The sequence below is a fragment of the Hemicordylus capensis genome, chromosome 2, assembly GCF_027244095.1.
Source record: "Hemicordylus capensis ecotype Gifberg chromosome 2, rHemCap1.1.pri, whole genome shotgun sequence".
NCBI classification, from domain to species: Eukaryota; Metazoa; Chordata; class Lepidosauria; order Squamata; family Cordylidae; genus Hemicordylus; species Hemicordylus capensis.
The window spans coordinates 77,023,112-77,030,611 of NC_069658.1; the positions used below are offsets into that span (position 1 = coordinate 77,023,112).

General features: G+C 41.6%; 1 long non-coding RNA gene across 1 annotated transcript in view; it reads left to right on the forward strand.

Annotated features, from left to right (window-relative positions):
• LOC128342798 (uncharacterized) overlaps window positions 1-6,094 on the forward strand; it is a 58,712-nt gene extending 52,618 nt beyond the window's left edge. Inside the window, exon 3 of the long non-coding RNA XR_008315178.1 lies at window positions 5,808-6,094. This is a non-coding gene — a long non-coding RNA (uncharacterized LOC128342798). The remainder of the gene's footprint in view (window positions 1-5,807) is intronic.
• The last annotated feature ends 1,406 nt before the right edge of the window (window positions 6,095-7,500 follow it).

Genomic DNA, 7,500 nt, shown 5'->3' on the forward strand with positions numbered 1-7,500 from the left:
TCTGGTGGGAGACAGATGGTTTGTCACCATCGATTTAAACTTTCATATCCAAATCCGTTTGGAACACAGGAAGTACCTTTGTTTTACGTTAGACCTTCACGTCTACCAATACAAGGTCCTACCCTTTGGGTTCTCCACTGCCCCAAGGGTGTTTACCAAAATGTTGGCTGCAGTGATAGCTCATCGCCATCACCTTCATCTGGAAGTATACCCGTACTTGGATGACTGGCTTTTGACAGCCCAGTCCAAGGATAAACTGGAGCAGGATTTAAAGACTCTTCTGTTCACTTTCAAGGATCTGGGCATCTATATGAATTATAAAAAGTGAAAGATTACTTCTCCAAAGTCCATCTTGTTCATAGGGGCCTTGTTGGATGCTGCCAGCCAGAGAGTTTTCCTTCCAGAGGAGCAGATATTCAAGCTGCTGCATCACGTGAACTTGGCCCCGTCGTTCCCTACAAGGACTGAGCACCAGGTACAAATTCTACTGGGCCTCATGGCCTCTTGTACCTGTGCAGTCACCCATGCGAAACTACACATGCACCCTCTGCAACTTTGGTTCTGGAGGAATTTCAATTTCCTATACAGCTCCCCAGTGCAGCTTATGCACATACCACAAACCATTCAAAATTCCCTCCTGTGGTGGTCCTTTCAGGGTCATCTGAACACCGGGATCCCTTTCCAACCATGTTTTCAACAGGTGATTGTGACTTTGGGTGCTTCCAACAAGGATGGGGAGCACATTGCCTAACCTACAAAGTAAATGGATCTTGGACCGGCACCCAGAAGCAACTGCACATAAATGTGCTAGAATGATTGGGGTACTTTCAGGGTCTGAAGGCCTTCAGGCTGATGTTACAGAGCAGAGTAGTTCAGTTTGTGATGGACAACACGATGGCCATAGTGGATGTGAACAACCGGGGGGATACTATTTCACACTTCCTATGCAGCCTGGTGTGGTACAACTAACACTGGATTTACCCCATTGCTATGCACATCAAGGGGATCAACAATGTGGAGGCTGACTCACTAAGCTGCACATTGCATCACTTGGATGCTCACGAATGGAACGTGTCCATGACCTACCTCTTCCCCATCTTCCACCCATGGGGGTTCCCACGAGTGGACTTATTTGCATCAGAGGAGAATGCGAGATGTGATCTGTTCGAGGGCAGCCATGGACACCAACTCTATGGGGGACACCTTCCTCATTCCATGGGACTAGACCTTGTAATACCTGTTTCCACCCCTTCCTTTGATCCCATGTGTCCTCAACAGGATCATCCACCAGGGGACAGATTGCATGCTGGTCACTCCAGACTGGCCACGTCAAGCGTGGTATCCTACTGTATTGAGACTTTCCAGGGGCAGGTCCCGACCCCTACCTACTGTCCCGGACCTGCTGTCCATGAATCATGGATAAGTATTACACCCTGACATCAAGATGCTGAAACTCACCTTGTCACAATCAAGTCTCTGCAGAGGCGTATCTAGGGTAAATAGCGCCTAGGGCAAGCACTGAAATTGCGCCCCCTGTCCAAACATCTGACACCCATCTTTCAGATAACTTTACCATAATATCAGCTCAAAAATACAAGCCAAGCTCGTTAATCTTTTAATATTTCAAAAACCATTTAGCAATGAACGTAGCCAGACAAAAAAATGCTGGAAAACTACAAATTTCAGTATGCTGGGGCTCATGAAATACCCAAAGACTATGTGGAAGTGTACTTGGAAAACTAAACAGAAGTGCCTGTCCTAATTCTCTACTATGCATTGTAGCATCACTATTACATCAGTTTTAAAAATAAATGGAGAATTTGACTTTTCCCAGATACTCTGAAAATAATCAAAGGATATGCAGAGTAAACTGTGTCACTGCTTGGAATATATTCTAGTATTTCAGAAAGACAGTTGAAATGAGAGCAAGAAACTCCCAGTGGGCCTTAACACTAAGGATTTCCCACTGATTCAAAGACAAACTCACCATTAATAGCCATATGATTAAGACATCACATGTAACTCACTTATCACAAGAAGCAAAGTAAGAGCAAATGAATACAATCCTAGTTCATAAGCTTCAGCTCAGTATTCACAAGCCCTGATTCTCTGTACATAGTGCCAATCTGAATATGTATACAGTGACTTATATTATATTAATTTAAAAAAAAACACCTGTAGCCCCTTCGGGGGGCTTCCTAAAGGCCGTGGGGGGTCTTCAAGGGTTCCCCCTCCCCCCGCTGGCCTCTAGAGCCTCGCAGGGACCATTTGAGCATGTGCAGTGGCCATTTTGTTTTTGGCAGCCATTTAAATTTTTTTAAAAAAATTAAAAATTGTGCCCCCCCTTCAAGGGGTGCCTGGGGCACGTGCCCTGCCTCCCCCACCCTAGATATGCCCCTGAGTCTCTGAACCCAGTGAGCGGCTGTTAGAGGAGATTCTCTTAATGAAAAGAAACCCTCTACAACGAAAACCTACAAAGAGGAAAACTTCACGCTATATGCGGAAGCGCACTCCTTCTCACCTACAAAAGGCTACCGTATTGCAAATACTGAAATATCTGTCTAGCCTGAAATTGGCTGATCACTCTATTAAGATCCACCTTGCCGCCATCTCCAGTTTTCATACAGGCGTTGATACCTCTACTGTTTTTTCTCATCCCCTCTTCAAAAAATTTCTCTAGAGTCTGGAGAACCTGTATCTGACCTTGACAGGACCCATCCTTTTCGTAAGGATAACAGACTCTTCGTGTCCTATAGAAAGGACAAAAAGGGCATGAGAATCACTCACCAACACTTGTCATGCTAGATTGTTCAAGCTATAATGGAGGCCTACAGTTCTCAAGGCAAAAACCTGCCCAAGGGCATTAGGGCACACTCTATGAGAGCTGTAGCTTCCTCAGCTGCCAACCTATCAGGTGTCTCCATGACTGAGATCTGGAGGGCTGCCACCTGGTCTTCAGACCACCCCTTCATTAAACACTACGTGCTGGACCTTTAGTCTTCCAAGGATGTGTGCTTTGGAAGGGGTGTCTTGAAGCAAGTTCTATCCTAACAGCGCACAAAGTCAGTCCAAGAAACCCACCTCCTGTAAGAGTTTGCTAATCGCCCAGTGATGTGAATACACTAGGATCACATCAAGTATAAAAAGGTTGTTCACCTGTAACTGGTGGTCCTTGATTGATCCTAGGTATTCACACATCCCACCCTACCTCCCCTCTTTTCTGGAGGTCATGCTCTGGGCAACAACAATATGTTACTTACCTGTTCTCTTGCTCACCTTCTCCAGTTCCTTATGATGTCGCTGAAGTCCGGCAGTCATCCAGAAACTGAGGAGAGCAGCACTTGGCCGCCCCTTCTGAGAGACGCATGTGCGCCGGGAGTGGAGCCGGAAGCACCATGTGCAAAGCTATTAGAATGTTCCCAAACAGGCTGCTGCGCAGGCGCATAGCCCAGTGGTGTGAATAACTAGGATCACTCAAGGATCATCTGTTACAGGTAAGCAACCTGTTTTTATTTTTTAACTTTGAGTATTGTGTTTGTTTATATTTTGAGGAAAAGAAGGTATGCATCTTTGATAGCCTTGCAGAAGGGGGAATTTCGGCAGGTAGAGTTCAGATGAAGTCACAGTGCTGCAAGGTGATAAAAGTGGCACTATCTGAAGTTCCCTCTTCTGCACAGCTATTAGAAGGCAGAGGAGCCCTTTCTTCAGTAGCATACTACCCTGTGACTTATGCCTTGCAAGACTGTTGAAAGCTCATAATTACAAGCATTCACACTAAACACTACCACTACAAGTAATGCCTCTGTTTGCAATTGTCTGATAAAGCCCAAAGAGTAAGCACTTAGTAGGTTGCTCAGGTGACATGCTAGCAAAACAGTACAGATTCTGGGATTTCTGTTAGCACATCTGTCCTTTGCTTAGCAAAAGGTTTTCCATTTCTGGAGCATCTTTCATTAATCTGAGTTGAAATATTTACACTTTAGGGTTGTTCCTTTTTTAAGGAATAGCATTAGGGATTCTAGTTGTCAACTTCAAATGAAATGGAAACAATATTTTTTAATAATTATTTAAGAAAGTGAAAATTTCCGATGGAAAAAGCAACAATTTTTTAAAAATAACACCATGATAAGTACAAGCATATTGCATGTTTTAACCTTGGAAAGGTTACACCCTGGCAGGACAAACAAGTGTTTTCCAGGCATGGAAGAGGCACAAAAATAACTTAAAAGAATGAGCAAATGAACAGTGAGTTCACCTTGTATCCATGTTAGTCCTGATGAGACTTCCGGAGTTTTTTGGTTTTCTAAAAATAAAACATATCACTAGGCTCTTGGCACTGCAATCTTACTTCTCCAACCCAGTTTCAGGCACAGGAGATAAGTAGAGATAAGGAATATGTGTTTGCTATTGAGAGTATCTCCTTCTCCATCTCTGCTGCTTAAGGGCACATAACCATGCTCAATATGCCATTATTCAGAACATGGAAATGGGTAAGAGAAAAGCAAACAAGAACCAAACACACACTTCAGAGATTACAGAAGTGACTGCAAAGTCAACTGGTGGAAAGTTACTGTCTTATTAGTAAGCAATCTATATATATATATCTATTTTCTTAGTCAGACATTTTGACAGCTATGACAGCATCACATTGTTTTTGTCAGTTCTGAGGAAACAATGTAATGCAATATTTCAGGGATTAATGACTCTTCACATGTAGTGTTTGTCAGCTATATCATTTCACTAGTGATCCAATGTATCTTTCCTAGTCCTTAGTCATGTCCCCCTTGTGAAAGATATGATAAAGTGGCTGATGAGGAAAATTACTCAAAGTAGTCCCATTGAAATTAAAAGGACAAGTTAGACAGTGCCCAACTTCTCCTTTGTATAGGACTACTCTGAGTAATTTTCCTCATTCTATCAGTATTTCTAAGAATGTGCTCAGCAATTATAGACCACAGATGGCAGTAGAAAACCAGCTGGGTATGTGCTCTATCTTCCTTCTGTAGCAGTGCTCCCTTCAGAAAAGCAGTAGGTTTTTTGAAGTTGATCAAATTTCTGTTCTTCAAAAACAGTCAAATAGGTTTTGTCATTCAAATACATGGATTTTATCTGACCCATAGACAAACTTCCTTTATATATAGCGGGGCAGGGTGGCGGGGGGGGGGGGGGGAGATACATTTGAAGAAGTTAGAAAGGATGTTGCTGCAGAGGATGCTCTGTTAGCTTCCATATGTGTAAATGGCTTGTCAGAAAGAGATCCAGAATGTGTCATTAATTGTAGGAATGCTGAATCATATTTAAATAATAAGAGTGACACACCTCTTAGAGAAAGCAAGATATTGGAGATAAAGGACTGGCGAGTTTAGACTTCTTGGATTTATAGAATTCTCTTTTGTCAAAAACAGTCAAAAAGGTTTTGTCATTCAAATACATGGATTTTATCTGACCCATAGACAAACTTCCTTTATATATAGCGGGGCAGGGTGGCGGTGGGGGAGATACATTTGAAGAAGTTAGAAAGGATGTTGCTGCAGAGGATGCTCTGTTAGCTTCCATATGTGTAAATGGCTTGTCAGAAAGAGATCCAGAATGTGTCATTAATTGTAGGAATGCTGAATCACATTTAAATAATAAGAGTGACACACCTCTTAGAGAAAGCAAGATATTGGAGATAAAGGACTGGCGAGTTTAGACTTCTTGGATTTATAGAATTCTCTTTTGTCAAAAACAGTCAAAAAGGTTTTGTCATTCAAATACATGGATTTTATCTGACCCATAGACATACATTGAAATCCTTTCATTTTCAGAGAAGTTGATGAACAGGATGTCTTCACCAGCAACTAACAAGCATGGAATAATAAAGGAAACCATAAGCAAAAGTAGGAAGAGAGAGAGCATGAACAACCATCAGCCATGGATAAATTTACTTAGCTGTTCATTGCCTAATATGTTATGCCTTTACTGAAGCAAGCACAAAGCTTATCGGCCAGATAATTATCCTGCACTGACATGCACAAAACTAAGAAAGAAATGTCACTCTTTTTGATTGATCAATAAAGATGTCAAACATCGTGTGCGAAAATAATCTCAGGAATGCTGGATCACTTTTTTGTTGTTATAGGAGGTGACTTGCCTAGGATTAAACAGTCATAACTTTTGATGAATAGCACTGTCAGATTTGTTACTATGAAAACAAAGGTATGGACTATTTGCTATACATGATGGCATTAAAATGGAAACAATTTTATAAAATGTCCATTAAAATGTTTTCTTTTTGCCCCAAATTAACTTTTATTCCTAAAAAAGTGAAAATAAATGAACTATAAACGAAAGCCAAGCTTTAGCTTCGTAAACTTTAAAAAGTAGCTAATCCTACTGCCCACACTAAAGCAGATTAACCATCAGATTTATGACCAAGCAATGCCGTCCAGAGTTCCACAAAGATTCCATGAAGGTGTAAAGTGCACCAATGCCAGAGATTCTTGCAATAGTTGACTTACTAAGATACTTCAACTAAGAATTAAGTAGCACACCTTGTTATGCTTTAGTGGTCAAAAGTAAGGCAGAAAACAATCCACAGAATAAAGTCAGTAACCAAGAATCCACAGATCCCTGAAAATATTAATATTGTGAACAGACACTTCTACTTTTATGCACTGCAAGAAGCCGATCCTTAGTGGTTTTCTATCTAATTAGCTGGCCAATTAGAGTTTATCAGGAGCTCATTTTGTATGAGTTCAGAGGGGTCAATTATGAACTACGTAACTGCAGCAACATCTGATTTTCTTGTCTTCAGGGTGGTCCGTCTGTGATTGAAGTAGCCACATACTACAACCCAAATAATGAACCCCTACTTAAAACAGGGCAGTGAGGGCCTGGTTTCACTGAAGTGAAAGACCATTCTCTCCAAGGATTTCACACCAAGTATATTGCATGTCAAGTAATGTCTGAAAATATATTATGGTCTATAGAACTTTCTAAACTGAAGAAATGTTAGCAAACAGAGGGGAAATTTACCAAAGAATTTTCCCTTGATCAGACAATTTTCTCTGTTGTCAGGAGGGGACCCCCCCCCCGTTTTCACCAGCTCATTGTTACAGGGATGCAGAGTGAGAGGCAAATAGAACAAGGAGATAGTATGTTGGAGGCCCTTGCTCCGTTTGCCCCCACCCCCACCCCACTGTAACAATGAGCTGGTGAAACAGAATTTCTTTTGAGCTCTAATGGTCTTTATCTTATTAGTAAAGCAGAAGATGGAAGTGATGAAGTGAAAGGAGCTTTGGAAACAAACATGGTATCCATTCCTTGCCCCCTTTGGAGAATGGATGTGCAGCAACACGTTTATCTTCATTCTACTAAAACGGACTCCTAGTATTAACCAGCAGGTCCATTAAAAATATATATCAGCAGCTAGAACCATAAGCAGCCAGAAACATCTTTTAGAGCATGTGCATGGATCTCTGAGCTTTTATTTGAAAAGCAAACTGCTTTTCAAATAAC